Raw genomic sequence first — 26887 nt, 5'->3', positions numbered from 1 at the left:
TGTTTCCATCCTAGAGCGCTTCATGCTGTGAAACCTTCATAGCTACTTCAGGTTCAGGATGGCTTGTATGTCTCCATTTTTCTTGAGAGCAAAGAAAAAAAAGAGAGTACATTCAGACAATCTGTGAGTGTGTAGGCCTAGTTTGATGGTGTGAATTGTCAGAAGATGCTGGCTGAAGAGTTATCAAAAAGTCTCAGTGTTTCTTTGGGTCCTGGGAACAAGGCAAAGCCACAGACTTACCCCTGGGTGCATGCAAATTCCAAGGAATATACTCAAGAGACTGTCTTGTGCAGCCATCTATCTGTTGTAGTCTGAGTCCAGACCTGTACAAAATGGAGGAGACTAGGGTTGCTTGAGGAATTTGTTCTTTGCAAAAACTGATATGTACTGCCCTGATCGCACACCTCCTAGATTAATGTGCAAATCAGAATGTAGCTATCTTTCAGATTTTGCACTTCTCCAAATTTTGTGATGCAGTCCTCAGCTCAAAATGTGCACATAAAAATGCATATTGTAGGATAAAAATAAATTTAGAAACACATATTTTGTAAGAAAATATCTCATTCATTCATATATATATATATATATATATATAGTATTTAAATACAAATTTCCATGCAGATTTTTTTAATAAAAACAAAATCACAGATTATTGTGGAAATGGGACAGAAAAGACTTATGAATGAACACATGCAAAACTGACACAGATTGGGAATAGTCCCTTCCAAGAGGAGACAGCCCCCAATAGTTCCAGAGTAGGAAGTGGCCTGGTGTCAGGCAGAGGACTGCTTCTTTGCTCCCATGGAGTAGGGTTTGAGTAAGATGTTGGACTGGAGGATCCCCATGGCCAATTCCACTTGGATTTGTAGCCTCCAGATATATAAGACGGGGGGGGGGGAGGACTGCTGAGGCTTTGCCTTGCACTGTAGTCATCCTTCTTGGCTGTGAGTAATGCTTTCTTCTTGTTTCTAGTCTCAGTGAGAACAGCTCCCAGAGGTTCAGATAGATTAGCTCCTGTGAAAGAGGAGCTAGCTAGCCTTGCCTGAGCCACCTGTAGCCAGATGTTTATTCTGGCCACTGCATAAGCTGTCATAGCTCTACACTGAAATTGAATGGCATCCAGATAGGAGATGTCTGCTGAGGACATGGTTCTTAAAACAAAACTACAACAACATCCTTTACCTTCTTGGCCATGGACAAGTTCTTCTGTGCACAGATAGACTGCCCTGACAATGCCCGGCAATACCCCAAGCATCAGGGTTGGTGGCTGATGCGCAGAAAGCTGATGTGGATGCTTCAAATCCCAGGCATAGTGCTGCTTCTGCCCAATTATCAGAGGGGTCTTTCAGTCCACCCTTTCCATCTGCTGGGATAACTGCTGTAGTCTTAAGTAATGCTATAAGGATATCTACCACTGGAACCTTTAGGTCATAGGTGGAGAACCTTTTTTCCTTATGTAGAGTGATGGACGCACAGGACAAATCTATCTGGGGCTGTAACTGATGGTGGGCAGATCCAGATCCAGTGATGGATAGAGTCAGAGCCAAAGTGGGTGGAGTCTGCAAAACTTCAGGACTGTAGAGCACCTCTGTGTATGTCAGCCACACTATCCGTTCTCTACTTCTCTCGTGCGTACAGGCACACATGAAGCAGAAGAGAAAGCAATTCCTGGGGTGGGGGTGGGGTCTGGAGAGCATGAGTGAGCCAAGAGTGTCTGGAGAGCCAGATGACACTACAGGCTGCATGAAATTAGGCTGAAGGTCACATGTGGTCTTTGCACCACAGGTTCCCCATCCCTGCTTTGGTGTTCAACAAATGATTTGGGCGAGAGTAAAGTTTGTTAGCCAGTCGGTGTTGGCTCCTGCCAGCTGACTGCAACTGGCAGCAGTAAATCGCTGGCTGATAACAAGGCTATAAACCTGTCCAAGGCCAGGAAGCAAAAAAGTGGCTTGTAGCAAGGGATGTTTTACCCAGGCGGTGAGTCCAAAGCATCGAGGCAAAGAAAAGTCCATTATCTGATCTGGGGCACAAAACACACGAGGAAACACGAGCACGGCAGTGCACAAGGGCTGAGGCTGAGAACCGACTTGAGGCAGCTGTATCCAATCAGCCCTCCTGCCTCTCAGAGCCACTCTGTCTTAAATGGACAGAAGCTCGCCTGCGCTGCTCCCGGACATGCATCTGCCTTCGTTCTGCAGGGATCAGTGGCATTTCACCCTCAGAATCCTCTGGGGAGACTGCAACTGGGCCTGGAGCCTCCATAGGGGGTGAGGGGGCTCACGCTCCTTCTGTGCTGGTCCCTTCCCCTGGGTCTGGAGCCTGCTCTTCCCCTTCATCCTAGGAGGAGTCTGAGGGGGGCATGACAGTCAGTGGGCAATTTTTTTCCTGGGTAGAATTGGCCCATTCATCCGTCCATATTTTTTCAAAGGATTCATGGGAAAGGAACCATAGTAGATTTGGGAGGCTCTTGTGGAAACACAGCTTTAGCCCTATGGAAAGGGAGGGGGACAGGATACTGTGCTGGGTGTTGTTGTCTCATGCCCTTGGACCTGGGCACCTGTAGTGGTTGGCCACTCACTCGCTGCCCTCTGCCATGTTCTGCTGCATGCTGGCTAACTGCCCAACCTGGGCCAAGGCAGCTGGGAGAAGGGCACCTTGAGTTGTGTGGCGATGGCTCCTGGTCTGTTGTTTTCCTCTTGAGCCCCTTGTTCTTGGCTAGGAATTGTCTGCTAGGGCAGGTGCGGGGGGGAGGAAGCTAGATTTTTAAAAAAGATGAAGCTTGAACACCGATCACTAGGCAGAGCTAGTCTGGGCAGTGCATGGCAGCCCTTCCCATGAAGTCATTGAGCTGGCCTGCTGTTCCAGGGGGAGGTGGCATCCTGGGGTTAAGAAATTCCCCCTGGGAAGCCTAGTTGTACTGTTGAAAGGAATTGCAGAAATCTAATTCACTTTATCTAGCTTAAATAAAGCTTCATTTCCTAGGGCTTGAATCTATGGTAATAGATATTTCAGCCTCGATAAGAAACCATATGTTGTTCTAAATCAAGTCCAATTTGATGACTGCACCAAGGTATCCTATTCCCACCATGAATTCTCTTTAAAGCCCTGATTGTTTTTTTGGCTGAGAATGCAATTGGGCAGCTAATTGGATTAAGTAGAAAGGAAAAATAAAAGGCATTGGTAATGCTAGGAGCACAAGGCTGATTATGTATGGCCCGACTGCCCATTGGACGAGTCACTTGGCGATTCCCAGGAATGTTGTTATAAGCATAAGCACTTTCAGGACAGACAAACATCCATGCCAGCAAGTCATTTATCTGATCCTGAACGTGTTGACTCAGAAGCCAGCCCCACTCATTTCAACAGCATTTACTCATGAGTGCACTTAGGAGTTGCATACTCTTAAGCCCTTTCTTTCTTTTACTGGGGATAGGTGTTGGGGGAATTTCGGTTTTCTGTCTCAGCCCAGGTGCCTAATATTTGGAGCTAGTCCTGTCAGTGTCACCACAGATTATCTTGGCAGCGTCCCCAACAGAATGCTTACCTTTCTATTAAAACATATGTAAAACTCTGGGTTATTTCTCTCACCAGGAGAGGTATGTAGTGCTTCTAGATTAGACTTTTATGGCACCATCATCCTGCCTCATTCACGGAATTTCACAGAGAGTCCAGATGATGGGCATCTCTACACCAGCCTAAAATCCTGCATTTAAAACGGGGCTTTCTGCTTCCATTTTAAATGCAGGATCAAAACAAGTCCCTTTTTCACCTGCTTCTTCCACCCCCACCCCTTCCCCCTCCTTCTCCCCATATCTGAGGGGATCTCTACACTTCTAGGGATGTACGAATCCCACTTAGCAGTCCGCTGCTGGGGTCCGCAGGGGGGAAGGTGATCGGTCCCTCCCCCCCAGAATCCTCCCCGGCTGGCTCCACTCCGCAGCAAGGCCGCAGAGCTGCCAGCCGGGGCCGGCCACAGCCGGACTTCCGGCCGCTGCAGCCGCAAATGACGGCCATCATAGCGGCTGCCATTTGCATGCCTGCATTAGGCCGTGATAGGGTATGTAGGTATTTACATGGCCTATCACAGCAAAAGGCAGGGACGCAAATAACATAGCAGCTGCTATTTGCGTCCCTGCCTTTTGCCGTGATAGGCTACGTAAATACTTACATAGCCTATCATGGCCTAATGCAGGCACGCAAATGGTGGCCGCTACGACAGCCGCTATTTGCAGCCGCAGCAGCCAGAAGACGACCTGGAGCTGCCGCCACCACTGTCAGGTAGGTCTGTCCCAGGGGGATTTCGGGGGGTGGGGGGAGTCCGTTCTACCACGGACTCCTCACTGGAGTTCATGGCGGATTTCTCCAACATCCCTATACACCTCAAGTTTATTGCGCATTAATGGTTGCTCACTCACTGAATTGTGCGGGTCCATTACATGACGTCGTCGTTGTCCAGTCATTATTCCACTATTTCCTCCCAACTATCCCATGTTTTCCTCAAACGGAAAAAAATGGGTATTTTTCCAGATATGTGCAAATGGAGCACCATGTCCTCCCTGTGTATTTCTCCCCTAGCGTGAATGAAGCGCTAAGTGTGGTTGTTGGGGACGTGGTCATGATGTCGAAGGTGGTGATGAAGGTCAGATGGGCGTTCAGCCTTCTCACACCTGAGTCATTTTGGCTCCTCACCATTTTCAGCCTGCCTGTTCAAAACAGAGGGGCAGAGCAGAGGAGCGGCGGAGGGGCTGAGCAGCAGGGATTGGCCAAACGCATGGAAGAGGGAGGCGGGGCCTGGGGAGATGGGGGGGGCTGTCCATGTGTCAGTCCTCATCCACCACTAATGTGCAAGGGGAAGAAAAGGGGCAGGAACCAAGGAGCAAGTATTGCTGAACCTGGAGTGTGTGTAATGCCTCTTCACACAAACATAAGGCTATGGGAACGGCCATCTACAGAGAAGAAAGCATATGTAAAGGGAATCAGCTGTGATCCTGCATTTAAAATGGAAGCAGAAAGTCCTGTTTTAAATGCAGGATTTTAGGATGGTGTAGAAATCCCCAGAGTCTTCCATTATCTTTCATTGACCTCGCTCCTCTTCTTGCTGCCTTTACTCTTTTCATGTTGGAAACTCAAGTGGAACGCAAAGGGGTAATTTGAGAGCTCATTATCTGCGATCTATTTAAAAATGGAACAAAGGGCATTTAGTGCAGGAGATGCCTTGAGCGATCACAGTGTCCTGTAAAGAGCCTGCGAACTTCGGTGAAGGAGCAATCTCAATCGCAGGATAAAAGCTCAGTGTGCAGGAGCCCAGTGTTGTCTTCCAGTCATAAACTTCCCATGTTACCCCACCCCTTTTTCCATCTTTTTTTCTTAACATAGAAAATCTGTCAAGGAAAAAAAAGGGGGGGAAGACAGAATTGCTGCACAATGCCTTCTTATCGATAGCACTAGGAGCTTCTTGTCTGGAAACACCCAAAAGTGCTGAATCTGTGCAGGATGAGGGCACAACATATCAGCCAAGAGCCCTCAGTGCTAGACAAAAAGGAGAAAAAGGCCTCCTTGGGGTGTACTGCTTGACCTGAACTGTTTCTCTGTATTTCTGGCATCCAGCCCGAGTCTTCAGCTCCCCAGGGTACATTCCTCCTTGGCCTCAAAGACAAAGAATTCACCTCCTCCTCCTTTTCACATAGATTGCCAAAGCCTCACACAGACAAACACTGGCCTTTACACATTGGTGTAAAAGGGAGGGGGAATGTAAAGGTGGGAGTTAAATGGCAATAGGATGCAAAAAATACAGTCCGTGACAATTCAGTTGTCAAAGTTATTCTTCACAGCAGCAGTAATTGTTGATAAAATTATAATCTTAGCATTGTTGAGTAAATGAACATCTTTAGTGGTCAGGAAACCATTGTTCCCATTCATACACAAATTAATAGAATTGAACTTTGATCAGTAGCATTCAACTGTTTCATGCTAGAATTGTCCTTTGACATTTCTTTATTCCAGAATGGCTACCTCAAGAGGAGTAACAGAGTGACCAGGTAGGTTGAAATATTCTCCTAGTGGTTTCTGAATATTGCCATTTCTGATGTCAGATCTGTGTACTTTTATTCTTTTGTGTAGGGACTGCCCTGTTTTTCCTGTGTAGAACACAGAAGGGCATTGCTGGCAGATAGTAGCATATTTCACGCTGGAAGATGAGCAGGTGAATGGCTGACATCATTAGGCCCTGTATTAGTGCTGCCAGAGTAGATGTGGGGACAGTGTTGGTATCCAGGTTTCCTGCAGGAACTGGTCCCTGTGTCCATAACTCTATCATGTGGCCTGCTGTTGCTGGTGAGTAGCTGTTTTAGGTTGAAGGGCTGTCTATAAACAAGCACAGCCCTATCACCCAAGATCTTTGAGAGGGAAGTATCATCGTTGGGGATGGGCTGTAGCTCTGGAAGATGTGTTGGAGTTGTTTTACCAGGGAGCTATGACACCAAGCTTGCAGGTAAGTGATGTTCTGCCACTTTCTCTTGTACATGAGTGAGAGATTCCCTGTAAACTAGAGCTGGGTAACTTCTGGGGGTTGGGAGGTTGGGGGGGAAATCCCTCCCCAAACCCACAGGGGTCCACACCCCTTCCCCTGCCTCTGTACTGCCAAATTTCAACAACAAACCACAGCTTGTTTTCCCTTACCACAAGGGGAAATCATCCCTTTTTGGCTAACATGCCGCCGAATTTCAGCAGCAAGTTTGATAGCAGGGGGTGCAAAAAGGCATGGGGGGGGCATGCAGCCCATTGACTATATGTTTCTCACCCATGCTTTAGACACTGCTCCCTGTCCCTGGCATCTAGTGCCCATTCTTCTGGCTTCCACTGTCACTGTGACCTCAATGTCCCCAAAGATTATGACACTTTCCCCTCCTGCTGCTGCTAGTCAATTATCCACATCTTGTCAAGTCCTCCTGCTTATGTGCAGGAAATACCAGCAGAAACTAAGGAATTCTGGGACGTAGTTCTTGAGAGAGCATGTCTTACAGGAAGACACATTCCTCTAACTACAAGTCCCAATTTTTCCTGCCCTGCACAAGCACATATGCACACACACTTTCTGTCTGTCTGTCTGTCTCTCTCAATTTGTTTTCTACAGGAAGCCCTGGGCCTGCAAGCCCACTATTCAGTATATTGCTTGTTGTAATATAGCACTGGTTCTGCTTGGCTCCAGCCATTCTAAGAAGACTTGAACATCCCATAAATATGGGGAAATAAGTTTGCATGAACATCTTCAAGCATGTTCTGTAATGCAATGTAGTAAGTTGGTTAGTAAAAACAAAAAGCTGTGGACTTCACAGAGTTCATAAATGCATAGAGACCAGTGTAGTTTAACACCGTCAGTAGATTTTAGCAGGATTTAGCTAACAAAAGTAGGCCCCTTGAGTGAGCCTCTCACATACTTTTAATCAGTATCAAGCAAGTGCAGTTCCATATGTCAACAACTGTGCATATGCCCGGTTACCTCACCCTTTTCTCAAAGAGAGTAGTGTCTTATCTCATTCATGAGCTGGGCGGATTTTACTTGTAAGCAGGAACGCTAGAGGCTCTCTCTCTTAAGAAATTAGATTCCCAGGCCAAAATGCTTCGAGCACCTTTGGGAGGGACGCACACACCGCCGCTTCTTCTGAGAGGGGGAAGAGACTGGCCTATCAGTTCTTGAGTTTAGAACGAAGAGCTTATAAGATCAGACCCCAGGCTTCATGCTTTGGCCTCGCTTCAAGGGGGAATACACGTTACTGGCTTGGAGAAACATGTGGCCCTAAAGAATGGCCTTTTGTCTATCTTGGGGACTCAGATAGACCCCCAGCTATGACAGTTTGGTTAGCTGGAAGGGAGGTGTATATTCCGCATCCATTTTCTATCAATAAACTGTCATCCTTTTGCACAAGTGGCTTCATTTCATCTTGCTAAGCAACAGAATCTGTTTGATAACTGGGATTTGGCAGAATCGGAATCCCAGTCTAAGATAAGCAACCTCAACTTTTCCCTCCTACAAGTGGGATTGGAGCCCAGGCCAAGATCCCCTGGACTCCTGGGCCCAATAATGTATACCCATCCCCACCAACGCTTGGGCCCTGGCTCCCAGTCTTCTGGATGGGCTGAGCCCCAGGGAGAATGCCCTTGCTGGCTTACGAGATGGTGAGGGCCCGACAAATGATGTAACATGAAAATCCAAATTCAATCCTTATAGTGGGTGGCCATGTGTCTTCTTTTGCAGAGGACAGTCCTCTATTTGAGGAGCTGCCAGAGGACTGTCCTCTGTTTGAAGGGCTGTTCAGTTCAAATCCAATATAAAGAAAAAGAGCCATCAGAAGCCTTGAAGTTGCTCATCAGCAGCCTCTGGACAGCAAGACCAAGCAAGGCACACAGGTCACCTGGTCACAATGTTACACACTATGGTAAGATGTGCTATATTTCTATTCCAATTACAATAATTATTTCTAAATTGACATCTGTACATGAAAAATGGGCATATCTGAGTTTTATGCAAATTGCTGCCCTCTTTTGTCATCCTTTTTGGTGATGCATTTCCTGGTTTTTGGTGGATCAATTCCAATGTGGCCTTATTTTTATTTTTTTTTGTACCCATTACCAAAGTCCACAGCATTGATATAAAAAGAAACACCCAGCTTCTGCAAACTTTTAAATGCTTTTGTATTGGTGTTTGGATTGCCTCTGGATCTCACTAGCATCTCTGTACAATTGCATTAACTCTGAACATTTCAGCCACTCCAGCCTAATCCATGCACTTTGTGTTTCCTGGATGTGTGTGGGTCTCCACAGGAATTGAAACGAAACAGACACTTCCATTCACACTGTTAAAAACTTTTCCCTCCAACTGCATTTGGAGGAATGAAGACAGCAGCTATAAGCACACTCTGTAAATTATCAATATATGTTTCTCCATTGCAGTCTCTCTTAAGGATGCAATTCCGTGATACATATTTAAGTTAGTTTCTATCGCTGCCATCCTGCATGACAGAAAGCAAGGAACTATTACTGTGAAATTGCCTGTAGCAATTCTGCACAGGAGGCAGCAACTGGCTAATGGTTTCTTCAGACAGCCTTGGCAGATGTGCCAGGTTTCTATGCAACTGTGCACTGTGTGTCAGTGTAATGCCCAAGATACCCTCTGTTATTAATGTCCTGAGCTGTAATTAATCCATAGCATCATTTGATAGTGTCAGCAACACCATATGGGCCAAGCATGGTTTTGAAGGACTGGCTATTGAGCAACAGCAACTCTAGAAAGATCACAGCTAAATGCCTGATTGCTCTGTATAGTGCCAGAGAGTGAGAGAGGAGGAGGAGGAGGAGTCCAATATGCTTTGGCATGCTCATCACTTGATCACTGCAGCATTGAACAATGACCTGCATGTGTGAATCACAGATTTATCCACCCAATATAAACTCTGACACAATGACGAGTTCCAGTAAAGACCATTCACGCATTTTACTTCAAGGTCATAGGAGTTGAGCAAATCAAGTGATGAAACTCAAGTGGAACAGCCACAAAACCAGCCCTGCAAAATGGTTCTTCTTACCATACATTCAAAGTATGCACCTGTAACAAACCCCTATATTCTGATGTAGCTGAACACTGCCCTCTAGAGCAGGGGTCCCCAACCCCCGGGCCACGGACTGGTACCGGTCCATGGCCTGTTAGGAACTCGGCTGTAGTACGGGTGTGCGAAACCCCCTTACCTTGGGTCCATGGGGGTCTGCGGGGCGGGAGGTGATCCGTCCCTCCCCCCTGGAATCCTCGCTGGCCCCGGCCAGCTCCACTCCATGGTGAGTTCACGGAGCTGCCGGCCGATTCTGGCCGCTGGTGGACTTCCAGCCGCTGGGACGCAAATGGCGTCCGCATAGCGGACGCCATTTGCGTCCCTGTTCTTCAAGTAATAGGCCACGTAAATCTTTACGTAGCCTATTACTGCAAAGAACAGGGATGCAAATGGCATCTGCTATGTGGACGCCAATTTCATCCCAGCGGCCGGAACTCCGCCAGCGAAACCATCCCCCCCGGTCCGTGGAAATATTGTCTTCCACGAAACCAGTCCCTGGTGCCAAAAAGGTTGGAGACCGCTGCTCTAGAGCAACTGGTAAGATGGCACGCTGCCTGGAAGCCAGAATAAGCATATATCCTGGGTTTTGTCTCTGAATACACATGCAGAACTCTTTTGCAAAATGCTTTGTCCAGGTGGAGCTGGGTGGCCCTTTTGAAATACAAGCTTAAAGTCATTAAGAATGTGGGTTCAGCTGTTAAGTAGTTTTCTGATTTGCTGACTAGACCACTGACATTAGAAATGGAGGATATCATACTAATGAGCAAACAGTCAATCTCCATTAAGAGACCCAGGCTGGCTTTCACTGATCTTAGATTCCCATAAATATGTGACTTTGCTCTCAGTCTGGATCATCCTAGCAACATGCAATCAGGTGGCCAAGATGCTGTCTCTCAGACCATCCTCTCTGCCATGACTTCTGTATATTCTCTGAAACCCAAGATTCTCCTCAAGTAGGTCATATGTAAATAGCTAAGGGCACAATCCTATGCATGTTTATACAGAAAAATAGCCCTACAACTCCCAGCATTTCCTAGCCAGACATGCTAGCTGGGGCATGCTGGGAGTTGTAGGACTTTTTTTTCTTTCTAAACATGCATAGGATTGCGTCTGAAGTTAGATTGACTTCATTGGTTTTCTCTGGAATTCTGTGTACATGATTGTTGCCATCCCTGGTTCTTCATTCTACCCCAAATGAGAATATTCTTTAGTATTTGGAAACTTTGCTGCATTGTTTTAAAAGGGGATTTCTCACTAAAACCTTCCCATGTGCAGAACTGCATGGCTGCAAAGCCAACTGTTGTGTTGGTAGGATTTCCGCAAGCACTGCATTTTCTGGGTTTGGGGCAAAGAAATCCAGAGCACTTCTTTTTATTTTTCCTAGGGCTGGGCTGGAAGGAGGGCTCCTTGGCAATAGGGCCTAGAACTTCTGCAAGCAGCTGGACAGATGAGGGCCGGGGGGGCAAACCTCTGTTGGATGGGGGACTTATGATCCCACCCCCACCCAGCTCTCCACAGGCAGAATGATTTCAGGGCCATCGCCCTTCCCCTTGATGCTATGTGGGCCCTGGCCAAAGCGCCGGCTGGAACTCCTCCAGCAGCTGCTTTAGCTGAGCCCCTAGCTGTGCCATGTGCAGGTTTCCCCCAGCCATGGAAGCTTCACCTCCCATGCGCTTTCCCCCCATTGGGGAGGAGGCGAGGCAGGTGAAGCTGCGCCGGCAGTGTCTCCTCTGTCCCGCCATTGTAAGAGCGGCTCCTTCGTGCGCTGGCGCAGTCAGCCACCTCCTTTGGCCACCAAGCAGTGCACAAGGATCCCTTGCAGGTCAAGTCATCTCCCCTGCTCTGGTTCTGCTACTTATCACAAACACGTGCACGCAGCTGAGACGGTTTGGATTTTTCAAAACAGGCATGTTAGATACAAAGACGAATGTAATAGCGTCTGCACGTTGTCTCTCGGTGGCAGAGCCCACAGTTTTGCCTGCAGAATGTCCCAGGTTCAGTCTCTGTCAACTCCAGTTGAAAGGATTCTTGGGAATAAGCAGGGCTGCCAAAGTTCTCTATTTGAGCCCTTGGAGATTTACAGCCAGCTGGAATAGACATTACTAGACTAGATGAGCCAATGGCGTGATATAGGCACCTCCAGATGTTAAAAGAGTACTACTAGGAGTTCTGCCACTGATTCAGCCCACCAAAGAAAGCTCTCACTCTTTCCCCTGCTCCCTCTCTGTCTTTTATGCTTGTATTATACTGTGCCTTATAAAGCCAATTAAAATATAGAATCCATAGGGTTGAAGCCAAATTTAGTCATACTTCGAGTATTGGGAATACTGCAACCTCGTCAGCAATTATAGGAAGGGGGCAGTGTTGCGGTTAGTTAATGCGTGGGCATAGCTAGCCTTAGGATCTCTATAGCCTACAGTGGTTTCCTGTTATTCCCCTTCCCCCCGCCCATTCTGCCTTCCTCCCTCCATTGCTGGAAGCACATGGCTTGCTCTCTCACCCCTGCCTGTGTAAAGAAACACAAAATGGACTGAACAGACTCTTGAAACCCTACGCTGTGCCTACATTTATATGTGCAGGAATACTTGCAAGTAAAGCTATTTTTCCTTCTTCACTAAAGAAAGGTGTGGACTCCTTTGCATGCATGTGGGACTGGTAAACACTCACTCTGTTCTGCCTTTTGTTTTTCTTTGCTAGCTGCCTTTTTAACAGGAGGCAACAGTATCAATCCCATCAGAGCAGACCCACTGAAATCAATGGGACTTAAGTTAGTCATGACTGACTTAAGTCCCACTGATATCAGTTGGTCTCCTTTAAGTATGACTAGGATCTGGATTCAACCCATAATCTCTGGCGGTTGGCGCCATTAGCATATATAATAAAAATACACAAGACACAAGTCTGTTGTTTAATCATGCATTGCTGCTATCGTATATAACCTATATGCTTAAAAAAATGCTAAATGATCCCTTTGTGTGTGTAAGATCAAAACATCTATACTGGAATTGCTAAATTCCAGCTCCTGTAAAGATGATAGGGGTGCTATACAAAATTTGGTCATCCTTTGCAAACAGGAGACCATACATTTAGTTAAATATGTGTTAAATGCAGTGTCATTCTTTTAATATAGATGAAAAGTACTACAGCTCCCAGCGGTCTCGTAAGGCAGGGGTGGGCTTCCCTCATCAATTTTTTATTATTATTATTACGTTTACAAACAAAATGGTGCTCCGTAGCTGCTATGGAGTGCTAAAAGGGTCAAATGTAGGTTGCAAACAAGCTACATTTAACCCTTTTAGCAATACAGAGTGAATTTCAGTGACAAACTGGTGATTTATATCACCTTCTCTGTGGTGGCCCCCACTCTGTGGAACTCCCTCCCTAGGGAACTCCGTCATGCCCCCTCTTTAATGAGCTTCTGTCGTGCATTAAAAACGTGGTTGTTCAGGCAGGCATTTGGGGTGGGTTAGGGTATTTAAAAAAAAAAAAATTATGGTAAAATTTTATTGTTTTAAATTGTTTTATGGTGGGTTGTACATCGCCCAGAGTGGCTGGGTGACCAGTCAGATGGGCGATTAATAAATTTAATAAATAAATAAAAAATTTATTATCATCATCATTACCTAGTGTGGCCCACACAAGGTGTCGGGGGGGGGCAAAATCCCCCCCCCCGACCTCCTGAAGTTGTCCACCCCTGCTATAAAGGGTACACAAAACAAAGGGAGCCAGGAAGTAGAGAGTGAGAACAGGAGTTAAGAAAGAGCGAACAATTAGAAGAATTGTTCCAGGAATAAAGAGACAACTCACTATCTGAAGAGATTTCTCGTTAGACAATTTTCAAAATAGCCACAACATTGCTTAATGTTTTTTAAAGAAATACAAGAGCTCAGCAGTTTGCAGAACATGCCAGGTTCAATCCCTGCCAGTGTCTGAATAGTTTTCATGCCACAGCTGGTAGAGAATGCAGTGGCCGGCCTCTTATGGAGAAGAGCTGGCAGGAGAACATCGTGTTCTGATGTCTGCACTGGCTTCCTGTCCTATCCTGGGCATAATTCAGTTACTGGCTGTAACTTACAACACACTAAATGGCTTAGACAAAACACATTTTGGGCACTTTTCTTCCCAGGCTTGTGTGTGCGCGCGTGTACGGGTGATTTTCGTTGGGGCCCCATCTACATGGGGGATTTTCTCCGGTCATACTGCGCCTCACACAGTTGTGGCACATGGCAGTCCCCCCTTTCTGCAGCTACTGCAGGTTTTCATGTTGTAAAACCCTGCATTTTTGCAAAGTCGTTTTGTGACAGATTTCCCTGTCGCGCCGCTTCAGTGCTGTTTGGGAGCCTGTGTGACCTCAGCTAGCAATACTGGCTTTGGTGCCAGCTGGAGGGAGCAGCACTGATAGGAGGAAGGAAAAGTTGCATCATCAAAGTCACACCTTTTATCAGTTTAGGCTGATATACCAACTACGCCCTTATCTGGACAGAGATAGCCTAGCTACAGTTATCCATGCTCTGATAACCTCTCATCTGGATTACTGCAATGCGTTATGGGGCTGCCTTTGAAAACGGTCCGGAAACTTCAGCTGGTCCAAAATAGGGCAGCAAGATTGTTAACAGGGACTGGCCAACATGATCCTATTAGGCCAGTACTTTTCCAGCTGTATTGGCTGCCAGTCCATGTCTGGGCCTGATTCAAAGTGCTGGTATTAACATTCAGAGCCTTAAATGGCTTGGGGCCAGGTTAACTGAAGGATCGTCTCCTCTCATATGTACCTGCCTGGAGTCTAAGATCATCTTCAGCGGTCTTTCTCTGGGAGCCCTTGACAAAGGAAGTGAGTTGTGTGGCTACCAGGAAGAGGGCCTGGTTCTGATGCAACCAGAGCTGCTAATTTAACTCTGTACCCTGAATGGCACTTGTTATTTTGCTTACTATGCTTTAAAACTCCAAGAAGAAATTAACCCTTTGCTTGCACCCTTTTTGGGTGTGATCTCCTGCCATTGCTATTCCAACACTAAAGACTTCCCAGAGTCCAGCCCTGAGCACCTTTCAGAAATGTTGTTAAGGTCTATTTGTGTGGGCTGGCCTTTAATGTTCATGACTGAAGCAGGAAAGGGTTGGGAACTTTCAGTTAATTCATAGTGTCTTATTCTGTTTGCTTTTGTTCCCTGCCCCAAACCTTCGGGAAGGGGCAAGCTACAATCAAAATAAATAAATGTTCAAAAATGAATATTGTTCAGCTGGAAAAGTAGCAGAAAAGGGCAACCAAAAGCGTTAGGTGGTTAGATCACCTTCTCTTATAAGGAAAAGCTAAAGCAAGGGGGGCTTTTCAGTTTATACAAAATACTAGTTTAGTTTAGCTTAGAAATGGGAGGACATAACAGAGATTTATAAAATTATGCATGAGAAAGCCAGGAGAAAGAACTTTCTCTCTCTCCCCCACCACATAATAGGGTCTAGCATGCCTAGAGACAGACGACGAAGTATATAGATTCCTTAGTTTATATCCCTATATAATGGTGGGTTTTTAAAATGTGTTGCCTTTCCTACTCTCCCAAGTTCAGGTGGAACTATTGCTCAGCCAAAAGTTCTCAAATGAGAACTTTCAGCTTGAAAATTGAAGTGGGGCAAAGTTTGGGAAAGGATGGACAGGGGGCTGATTTGGAGTGGGGGAGTGAACCTAGCCAGTTTGGTGGAGGCTTAACATTGACAGGTGGCAGCACACACCCAGCAGGTCGTAGTTTTCTTTCCTTTTCATTTCCTTGGACTGGCACTGAGTCGTCATTAACAGAGCAGAGCTTCTTAAGGGGCTGCTGGCTCTCATTACCCCCACTCCACCCCCAATGGCCTAGATATAGCTTTGTCCAGGGCGTTCAGGGGATGGGGAGGATAGTGACTCCCAGTGGGCAACCCTTTCTTTTTGTGGTGGCCATCCCCCGCCCCCAATGCCCTGGGGCACTGTGGAAAAAACAAACAGTAGCCACCAGCACAGCTCTATTTATTGCCACTACTTTGACAGTAGCAAAACATTTGTACAGTTGCTGTTTTTTTAATTTAAGAGCACACCATGACCACTGCCACTGGCCAATGGTTTGCTCCCAAAACTTAAGAATTTTTGCCATCCAACAAAATATATTCAGCCCCCCTCACCATGGGGTGGAAAATTGGGAGGGGGTTGCAACAGATGAAACATGAGAGAATTCTGCAATTGCATGTCCTCGCTCTTACAGATTAATGAGCCCAGTGGGAATGGCACGCCCACCCCCAAATCCTGGAGTGACACTGTTTATACACTAGCTTCTAAATCAGTGTTTCCCGACCTTGGACTCTCTGATGTTTGTTGGACTACAAATCCCACCATCCCAAGATAGCAGGGCCAGTGCTCATGGATGATGGGGGTTGTAATCATCTCCCCTCAGAACAGGCTGCTGGAATGGCCACTGGAGATGACAGCTGAAGAAGGAGGTGCCTTCATGGGGGAGGACCTCAGCAGGGCCGGTAGAATGGCCCTGCTCTCTCTCTCATTCCCTCAGCACAGCCTAGTCATTCGTCATGAGCACACAAATACTACTGCTGTATATGAGGATGTGTGGACATTGCCGTTGTTGTGCTTTCGGTGCAATTTTCCATCCCAAAATATTTACTTACATGGAATAGTCACGTTAGGATACCACCACATATTTCAAAGAACATGATGTTGCTACCTAAGATCAGCCAGATGCTATCGAGTGCCCTCTCTTGCTCCCTAACATTTATTATAACATATTTATTGTTTGTTTGTTATAACATTTAGTTCATCTCCTGATGTCCTTATATGTGTTTTCCTGCTCCCAGCACTGGCAGCCAAAGATGTGAAATGGGTGTTGTGTGTGTGTGTGAAACAAACCTCATAATGACATCAGGGCATGGGCAGTTGAACTTGAGAGTAGAAAGGGAGAGAAAAAGGAACTTACCCAAGTTTTAGTGTGTGTGTGTGTATGTGTGTGTGAAGGATGTGTAGTTCCATCCTTCATATGTTTTGTGTTAACTTAAATATATATTTCAGTTTATATATATATATAAAAACTCTTACTACTGTGCATGGAAAGGCAGAAGCGAGAGGAAAAATTACTTGAAAAAGTTTACATTTTCCTACAATCTGACATTTATAGTAGACTCATAACTGCTCCTTCTGTTGGATTGTTAGAATCCTTGGTCATACCATAGATGTATTCTACCTGGGTTCTTGGTATGCCTGTTCTTCTCCTTTAGCTTTTAAGTAAGTGGCGGTTCAGCAATGTATGGACTGACAATGCATCAGCTGTTGTTTCACAAGAGCCTGAACTGAACAGGAACAACAGAGGTTGTGTTGTATTAGGACCAGCAACTGGTTCCATCTGTCCTTGAGCAAGGACAGCTTCGTTTTATTACCCTACCTTGTGTGTTACATTTCCACCTGATTAGACTAGAAAACCTTTAATCGCTAAATGAATTAATAGACCATCCTTGATTTCAAAGTCATCAGCATTCCCTAATTAATTTTAAGTACTCCACGGGTGGATATTTTTAAATCAGTGCAAAAACTCAACACATAAATGAACTATGGAACAATCTTAGTCAAATGAAATCATGGAATGGGGAGAGAGAGCAATGGCAGAGAACCTGCTGGTAGACTGAAAGGCCCAGCTCTTGGACAACCACCTAGCGAGAATTCCACAGCTTGGATCTAGTTCTGCTCACTGAACTGGTAAACCTCTGTTTAGGTTTCCCCCTTCAGGTAGCAAGTAGGTGCTCACACGATCAAGTGCTCCTCCACAGCAAACAAAATACACCCCCAACTCTCTACATCAGACCTGGGTAACCGGCAACCTGTGGGCTGCATGTGGGAACAAGATAACGATGATGAATCTTTCAAGGAAAGAGAGGAAAGGTAAATACTTGGTAACTCTGCATTTTTTGAGAGGCCTATTTTATTACAAGGAATTTGAGGGCTGCACTGTTAGCACAGACACACAGAGGGAAAATGGTGGAGTTGGTAAAGCTTAACTTATTTTAAGAGTAAAGAGAGGTCAACAGAAAAACACATTTTTCAAAAGGTAGATAACACTGGTGAACTTTTGGAATATTAATCCTCAACACAGATGCTAAGGATATTCTAATACAAGGAGTAACTGCAACAAAATATTGCAGTGTGGAGGGCTCCTGTCTACAGATCCAGCTAGCCATGCCCTTTTCCAGGATGCTTCATTCCACCCCTTTTCCTGTTTCTTCCTAGATACTCAGTTCTGTGCCCACTGGTCATGCTCAGTCTTCCCTGGGTGTTTTTTCTGGTTCCCACCCCGCACCCCTTTAGGTTTTTTTTTCCTCATAGAGGTTTATTTTTTTCCTACTACTGTAAGCCTTAGAGTTCTCCTGAGCCTACTGACACTGCTGTCATGTGAATGGGTGTTGTTGTTTTGGCTACATAAGGATTAACACTCAGAGAATGAGTTTGCTATTACTATTGAAAATCAGGTTCTGACTTTGCCCCAGTGGGTGAGAGAGTGTAACCTGAGCTGACTTTTTAAAAGTTCAATATGTTTGAAAATATATTTTAAAACTTAAGCAGGAAACAGCGAATGCTCTTTGACTTGTTAAACAAATGAAAACATGCCACACAGGAAGTCTTAAGACATGGTTTATAGAAAAATAAAGGCAAAAGAACATCACATGCAGAAGTAGAATGTGAAACATGCAATGGTTACAAACAACATGTATTTTTGCTCATGAACCACACAGGTTAAATGCTAAGAGTACACTGTACAAAGTACACTACAGTTTAACTCTTGCTAAGGCCTATTAGAAAATAATATTAGGAAAACTATATTAGAGCATAAAATAGATTAGCATCAAATATTACGAGCATCAAATAGACATACAAAAGGTATAGTAGGCCCAGCTATCAGCAATTTGAATTGTTATTTAGCTCCACTTAAATTTCCACCAATCCAAACTAGTTAAATACAATGTTCAAAGCTTTCAACTATATAACGGTATAGTCTAAACATTTAGAGAAAAGGAAGGGGGGATTAAAAGGAATGTATACAGTCAGGGCCAGAAATATTGGAACAAGGATAACTGTTTTGGCAGTTGGCCTCTGTACACCACCATATTGAAGTTGAAAGGAAACTCACCCAGATGGGAGCGAAGTCAGGACTTTCAGCTGTAATTCAAGGGGTTTGACAAAAGTGGGGCACTAACCATTCAGGAAGTACAGCCAGTGGCATACACCCCCCCCCCCAATCGTTGGTGGCTCATAAGTAATGGAACAAACCAACATCATTTCAAACTTAAGGATCGCCTTTAATACCTGGATGAAAATCCTTTGCAGTCAATGACTGCTGAAGTCTGGAACACATGGACATGACCCAATGCTGAGTTTCCTCCCTCGAGATGCTTTGCCAGGCATTTACTGCGGCTGCCTTCAGCTGCTGCTTGTTTGTTGGTCTTTTTGCCTTCAGTCTTGTCTTCAGTAAGTGAGAAGCATGCTCTATTGGGTGGAGATCAGGTGACTGACTTGGCCATTGAAGAACATCCCACTTCTTTGCCTTCGGAAACTCTTGGGCAGCTTTTGCTGCATGTTTTGGGTCATTATCCATCTGCAATATGGAGCAGCGTCCTATCAGTTTGGCAGCATTCGGCTGAATCTGAATCTTTCTGAATCTGAGCAGAAAGTATAGCCCTATACACTTCAGAATTCATCCTGCTGCTTTGATCAGCAGTCAGGTCATCAAGAAACACCAGTGACCCGGTGCCATTGGCAGCCATACATGCCCATGCCATAACACTGCCTCCACCATGTTTGACAGATGATGTGGTATGCGTTCGATCAGGAGCTGTTCCTTTCCTTCTCCATACTTTTCTCTTCCCCTCATTCTGGTACAAGTTAATCTTGGTTTCACCGGTCCAAAGAATCTTATTCCAGAACTGGGCAGGCTTTTTTTAGGTGTTTGCTGGCAAAGGCTAATCTGGCCTGTCTGTTCTTGAGCGTTACCAGTGGTTTGCACCTTGTTGTGAAGCCTCTGTATTTACATTCATAAAACCATCTCTTGACTGTAGATGTTGACAATGACATGCCTACCTCCTCAAAAGCGTTCTTGACCTGGCTAGATGTTGTGAAAAGGTTCCTCTTCACCATGAGCAGAATTCTGCGGTCATCCGCTTTAGTTGTCTTCCATAGTCTTCCAGGCCTTTTGCTGTTGCTGAGCTTGCCAGTTAATTCCTTCTCTTTCAGGATGTTCCAAACTGTTGTGTTGGCCACTCCCACTGTTTTTGCTATCTCTCTGATGGGTTTATTTTGTTTCCTCAGCCTAATGATGGCCTCCTTCACTCACATGGACACCTCTTTGGACCTCATGTTGGGAGTTCCAGTGAACAGCTACCAAATGCAAATGCAACACTCAGAACCACCTCCAGGCCTTTCATCTGCTTGATTGGTCATGGGGTACCCAGGAAACAGGCCACACCTGGCCATGCAGCTGCTTGTGAGCCATTCGTTCCATTACTTATGAGCCACCAAGGATGGGTGTGTGTTTATGCCACTGGCTGTACTTCCTGAATGGTTAGTGCCCCACTTTTGTCAAACCCCTTGAATTACAGCTGAAAGTCCTGACTTCTCTCCCATCTGGGTGTGTTTCCTTTCAACTTCAATGTGGTAGTGTACAGAGGCCAACTGCCAAAACAGTTATCCTTGTTCTAATATTTCTGGCCCTGACTGTAGCTACCTATCCCAAGCAGGGGTCTGAAGAACAGCCTTTTGTGGTCCCAAAGGAAGGTTGAAAGAGACCTCTGCCAGAGTCCAAGGTGAAGGACGCAGCAAAGTCCAGATAGGGAAAATTAATCCAAGTAGAAAATGAAGAAAATGTTTTAAAATGAAAAGGGTGATGAAGCCCAAGCATCACTAGTGAGCAAAATAAAATAGTGGGGGGAAACTGAGTCAAGCTGCTCAGGAGCTAGACATCTAGCCCCCCAAAGCTGGTTCAGAATGGTCAGGTGCAGCCTTAAAAACTCAAGGAGGAACATGGTCAAAGTAAGAAATTGTCTGTTCTCTCAAAAAGAAGGCAAACATGCAAACTCTGGCCCCAAAGGCCCCCAAACTAAGCAAAAATCTGTTAGCAAAACTAGAGCTATGGAAAAAAGAGAAAACAAAAAGTGAATAAAGTTTTTCTCCTAGGTTTGTCACTTTTTGATTTACTGACTCCTCTAAATTTTCCTGCTTTCTGATGGGCCTTTTTCCTTCCTTTCCAGTGTCAACTAGAAATTTGGTTTTGGATCGGCAAAAGACATATTGGGTGGGCAGAAACCTGCAAAAGCAGTCTTTTTCCGTAGTTTTAGGCAACTGTTGTTACCCTAGGCCTTATCAGGGAGGATCTTTACACCAGCCTAAAATCCTGCATTTAAACTGGGGCTTTCTGCTTCTGTTTTAAATGCAGGATCACAACGGACTCCCTTTGCACACGCTTCCTTCCCCCCTTTCCCCCTCCTTTTCCCCCTTATCTGAGTCTTCAATATGTTTCATTATAGAGCTGCTAGATGGCGCTGTGGTCTAGCTCCTCTTATTGACAGTTTTCCTCTTCCCGAGGGAACTCAAGCAGAGCTCAAGCATGGTAATTTGATAGCTCATTATTTTTGATCTTTTAAAAAAATGGAATAAAGGTCATTTAGTGCAGGAGACGCCCTGGAGGTTGACGACGTCATCTAAGGGAACTGCAAACGTCCATGAGTAACCAATCTCAATAGCAGGATAAAAGCTCCTTGTAAAGAAGTCCAGGGTATACAAGAACATTCTGGACTCATGGAGCTGCTAGCTGTCAAGAGTAACAAACTTTGTAACTTTTCATGCTGGTCCATTCTTCCCCAACTTGGGGGCAATCTAGATTTAGCACGTAATTGCAATGAAGCCGGTACAATACTGCTGTTAATCTAATTGTATTAAAACATGATTAATTCACACTCTGTTTCCCCGTTTCAGTACTTCCTTGAAACCATAACCTTGACTCATACTGTTCAATAGGAGAGTCTTCAATGCGGTAGAAGTGGGCAGATCGCAGAAGGGGAGCAGTCTCTTTTTACTGGTTCTCCCAATTCCCCGCCCTCTCTTCCTCCTTCCTTGTTCGAAGGACCTCAACATTAACTGTTTCGGCACCTGACCACATTGATTTTTTTTCCTGCCATCTTAACTCTCCGAAACTTCAATGCTTCGGAGAGACTGCTCCTTCCGTGTGCTGTATTTTTTTTTTGCATGATATGAAGATCAGAATCTGTACATGGCTGGCTGTATTTTTAGTTGTCAGTCTTCCCTATTTTCTGCGTGTGTGTGCGCGCGCGCGCGCATAGTCCCACAAGCTTAAGCTGTAAATTCCACAAGGTTTATCCGAGATCCCACTGAACACAGCAGTGCTTAGTTCTGAGTAAACACATTGGCTGTAAGCACATTGAGTAAACACATTGGGAAGAAAGTAAAACAATGATCCATGAAGTCAAAAAGGAATCCTCATTATTTCATATGATTTTTAAAGGGGAGACCTCCCCAAACCACCATGTGTGCAGCCACAGCCCCAAAGCAGGGATCTGAGACAGGGATCCCCAGTGATCCTCATGATTTTTACAAGACACATACCCCCAAACGCCATCATATCACAGAGCACATCTGCCTCCATGGAATGAACCAGGAAAATCACAGATGTACCACTCATGGGTGCAGCCATGGGGCAAAAGCAGGGATCCTCTTGATTTCTAGGGATGTACGAAAGTCACTTACCTTTTCACAGGGGTGCTTCACAGTGGGGGGGAGGCGCTTCGCTTCTCCCCCCGAAGTTCAGGCCGGGGGGGGAGGCTTCCCGCCTCGCCCGGCCGAAATTCAGGCCAGGGAGAAGCGCCCCGTCTCCCTGGCCGCGAAACAAAAAGTGTAAAAAAAAACCAAAAAAAACCCCGTGATAGGCTACGTAACGATTAACGTAGCCTATCATGGCTAGATTTCCAAAGTCAGCCCTGATAGGCTACGTAAATCGTTACGTAGCCTATCATGGGTGACTTTGAAAAAAAAAAGCGCATACGCAAATGGCAGCGCTCTATGGGCGCCGCCATTTGCATTCCTTATTTGGTCCCGGTAGTCTACGTAAAGATTTACGTAGACTACGGCGTAGTCTACGTAAATCTTTTCGTAGACTACCGGGACCAAAGAAGGAACACAAATGGCGGCGCCCATAGGGTGCCGCCATTTGCGTACACGCTTTTTTTTTTCAAAGTCACCCATGATAGGCTACGTAACGATTTACGTAGCCTATCAGGGCTGACTTTGGAAATCTAGCTGTGATAGGCTACGTTAATCGTTACGTAGCCTATCACGGGGTGTGTGGGTTTTTTTACACTTTGTAATGGCAGCGGCGGCAGCCAGTCGGAAGACCGGCTGCCGCCCCCGCCCCCGACGAAAGGCCGACGAACCGCCGCTGGGACCTGCCACCGGGAGGGACATTCACCAAAGGTAAGTCCCATCCCGGGGGGGGGGGGCGGAGAATTTCACCGCCGATTTCGGGGGGCCGAATGCGTTGGCGCTTGGCCCCCCGAAGATTCAGGGAGAAATTCTCTGCCATCCCTACTGATTTCATATGATTTTTTACACCATTTGAGGTGAAGCAGCAGATCTGGGATTCTTAAGTGTGCATACTTGGACAAAGATGAGTTCTGTGCTTTGATGGGGGTGGGGGGGGTCTCCTTTTTGGGGTGGGAAAGGCAGTCTCTGTCACCTCCAGATCAGAAAGACTCCTTGAAGGGAATTTGCTTTCAATGGGATTTCCCTCCCTCCTTGAAAAGACGCAGGCACAGGCAAATGCACCTCCTGGAGTTTGCAAACAGCATTTGCAAAACATTGACCAGATTAAAGATGCCTAACAAGCCCAAAAACGGAGACGGAATGGATTTAAACACATCTGTAGATCCACTCCTTTTTTTAGTACTGTAGTAGCGTTTGGATGACAATGGAGCAAGGAAATGTGGATCAAGATCCCAGGATGTTTTTCAAGCTACCTTTTTTTTCCTGTCAGCTTGACTCTCCGAAACTTTGAAGCTTCGGAGAGACTGCTCCTTCTGTGTGCTGTATTTTTGGCATGATATGAAGATCAGAATCTGTACATGGCTGTATTTTAAGCCGTCGTCTTCCCTTTTTCCTGTGTGTGTGTGTTTCTGTGTGTGTGCGTGTGTGTGTGTGTGTGTGTGTCTGTGCAAGCGGGACCCGGTACTGCCTGCCTGGAATGAAGTTAGATTGTCCCTAGACACTCTCCGATTCTTTGAAGATCCGAAGAGAATAAAGTACTATATTAAAAAAATTAGCTCGGAGAGGAGAACTATGGGTGAACCTGCAGAGAAGTGAGCTACCGAAGCTAGAAGCTGCCCGAAGAGCAGATGGAGGCATTGAGAGCCGTGATTGGCCAGTAGGGAAATACAAGATCAACCGTATCAGGACAGGGTTAGGAGCACACCACGCCTATATCCGGTACTCAAAGTGAAACATTGGGCCACATGAATGGAAATCTATTTGTATATTAGGGTATTTCAGGGAAATGAATACGATAACAGGTCAAAGAAAATTTGCGGCTCAGAAACAATACAGAGTGAATGTCATGTGCACTGAGGGGGGCGGAAACTCTTTGGAAGCATGACAAACCATGAGTGTAGATTGGGCCTTGACCACAGCTTTGTCAGCATGACTGCTTGCATCTCAGGCTCCGGGCAGCAAAACTTTCTGCCCTCAAGGAAAGGCAGGCCTGCGTGTGAACCAAAGTTTCACTCCCATTCTGCTCCATGGCTTCTTTATAAGCCCTCTGTTCCCAGCACTTGAGCTCAAAAAGGGACTTCAGTAACACCTGTATATTAGTCTTCCCCCAAGCTGGTGCATGCTAGTTGGGGGATGCTGTGAGTTGTAGTCCAACATACCTGGAGGGCACCAGCTTGGAGAAGAGTGCTATAAATGGTCCTTTGTGTCCTGTATGAAAATGGCACAATTGTACAGTGTGTGTTTTCAGGCAGTACCAGTTGCCATCAATTGGCATGGCACCTTACAGAATAACGTACGCAAGAGGAAAACAGAGAGAGATTCCTTCACCGAGGGAAATTTCCAAAGGGAGGGGAGGAGAATAAGTCCATGAATGTTAACAAATGCAGTTTACAGTTAGGCTTCATGGAAATATTAAAGAGTGAGAGATGGTTGGCACCATGCAGGAATTCTGGGAGCTTTTCTGCACAAGGCTGTTAATCTGCTGTTAATCCACTGTATCTACTTTCAGTTTTGCCGCAGAACTGAGATCGGAGTGCGACACAAGCAGCATTTCCTTTCTCGGTACATAACTTCTAAGTAGCAACTGTGGAATAGTGGAATAGTGCAAATATCCAAGAGGAAATCATACTTTGTTTCACTTTCACAATTAAATGCCATATTTCTCTGCTCTAAAAGACTCATTGAAAGTGCTGGTTAGACACAGAAGCAAAACTGGCAGATCACATCATTGTCTAAAGAACCCATAAACATCTGTGAATAGGGAATGATGAGTGCACGATAAATGCCTCATGTACAAAAGCCCTGGGAAGCTGTTCCAAACATAAAGTGCAGCAACAGAATCGGTGGAAACATTATTATTGTTGTTGTGGTGGTGGTGGTGGTGGTGGTTATTATTATTATTATTATATCCCGCCTTTTCCCCCAATACTGGGACTCAAAGCAGCTTTACAACATTAAACACTTTTACAGTTAAAACATATAAATAGAAACATGCAAAACTTTAAAAATGTATAAAATATCAAAATTTTAAAAGACAGCAACAATGTAAGAAATAGTAGCAATCCATCCTGTTCTCACATGTCCAGACTACCTATCCCCAAAGGCCTGTGGAAACATACCAAGGAGGGTGCCACTCTCGCCTCCCTGGGAAGGGAGTTCTAGAGCCTTGGGGCAGCCACCAAGAAGGCCCTCTCCTGCGTTCCCACCAGGCGAGCCTGTGATGGTGGCAGGACAACAAGAAGGGCCTCCCCTGAAGGTCTCAGGGCATGAGCAGGCTCATAGAGGAGAATACAGTCTTTCAGATAACCTGGACCCGAGCTGTATAGGGCTTTATAGGTCATGACCAGCACTTTCAATTGTGCCCGGAAACAGACTGGGAGCCAGTGAAGCTGTTTTAGCAGGGGAGTGGTATGCTCCCTGTAGCCAGTGCCCGTCAGCAGTCTAGCAGCAGCTCTTTGAACTAGCTGAAGTTTCCAAACACTCTTCAAAGGCAGCCCCATATAGAGTGCATTACAGTAATCCAAATGGGATATAACTAAGGCATGTGTCACCGTGGCCAAGTCAGACATCTCAAGGAATGGGCACAGCTGGTGCACTAGCTTTAACTGTGCAAATGCACTCCTGGCCACCACTGAAACCTGGGCATCCAGGCTCAGGGCTGAATCCAGAAGTACACCCAAGCAGCAAACCTGTGTCTTCAGGGGAAGTGTAACCCCATACAGCATAAGCTGAATCCCAGCACAAGCTGAATCCCAGCACAAGGTGAATAATTCAAGAAGGCAGGAGACCAGGAATGGCGGAGGGTGGTCAAGTTGAAATCAAAGATAAAATCTATAAAGATACAGGGTTTGATCCAGATTTAGTCATACTTAAGAGTACACCCATCGAAATCACTGAGGCTTAAGCTGGCCATAACTGACTTAAGTCCCATTGATTTCAATGGGTGTACTCTTAAGTATGACTAGGGATGTACGAAACAGCCTTACCTGGGGTCTATGGGGGGTCTGCGGGGGGGGAGGCAATCCGTCCCTCCCCCACGGAATCCTTGCTGGACAGCTCCACTCCACGGCAGGTCCACAGAGCTGCTGACTGGCTCCAGCCGCTGGTGGACTTCCAGCCACTGGGATGCAAATGGCGTAGCGGACGCCATTTGCGTCCCTGCTCTTTGCCGTGATAGGCTACATAAATCTTTATGTAGCCTGTTACTGCAAAGAACAGGGACGGAAATGGCATAGCGGATGCCATTTGAGCCCCTGCTCTTTGCCGTGATAAGCTATGTAAGTATCTATGTAGCCTATCACGGCAAAAGGCAGGGACGCAAATGGCGGCCACTACACCATTTGCTCCCCTGCTCTTTGCCGGGATAGGCTACGTACGTCTCTCCGTAGCCTATCACGGCAAAAGACAGGGACACAAATGGCGTAGTGGCCGCCATGTGCGTCCCTGCCTTTTGCCGTGATAGGCTATGTAGAGACTTACGTAGCCTATCACAGCTTGG

This window comes from Heloderma suspectum, chromosome 5, assembly GCF_057233095.1.
Source record: "Heloderma suspectum isolate Gila_16-S chromosome 5, 16-S_ref, whole genome shotgun sequence".
NCBI lineage: Eukaryota > Metazoa > Chordata > Lepidosauria > Squamata > Helodermatidae > Heloderma > Heloderma suspectum.
Note: the sequence above shows the minus strand (reverse complement) of the source record.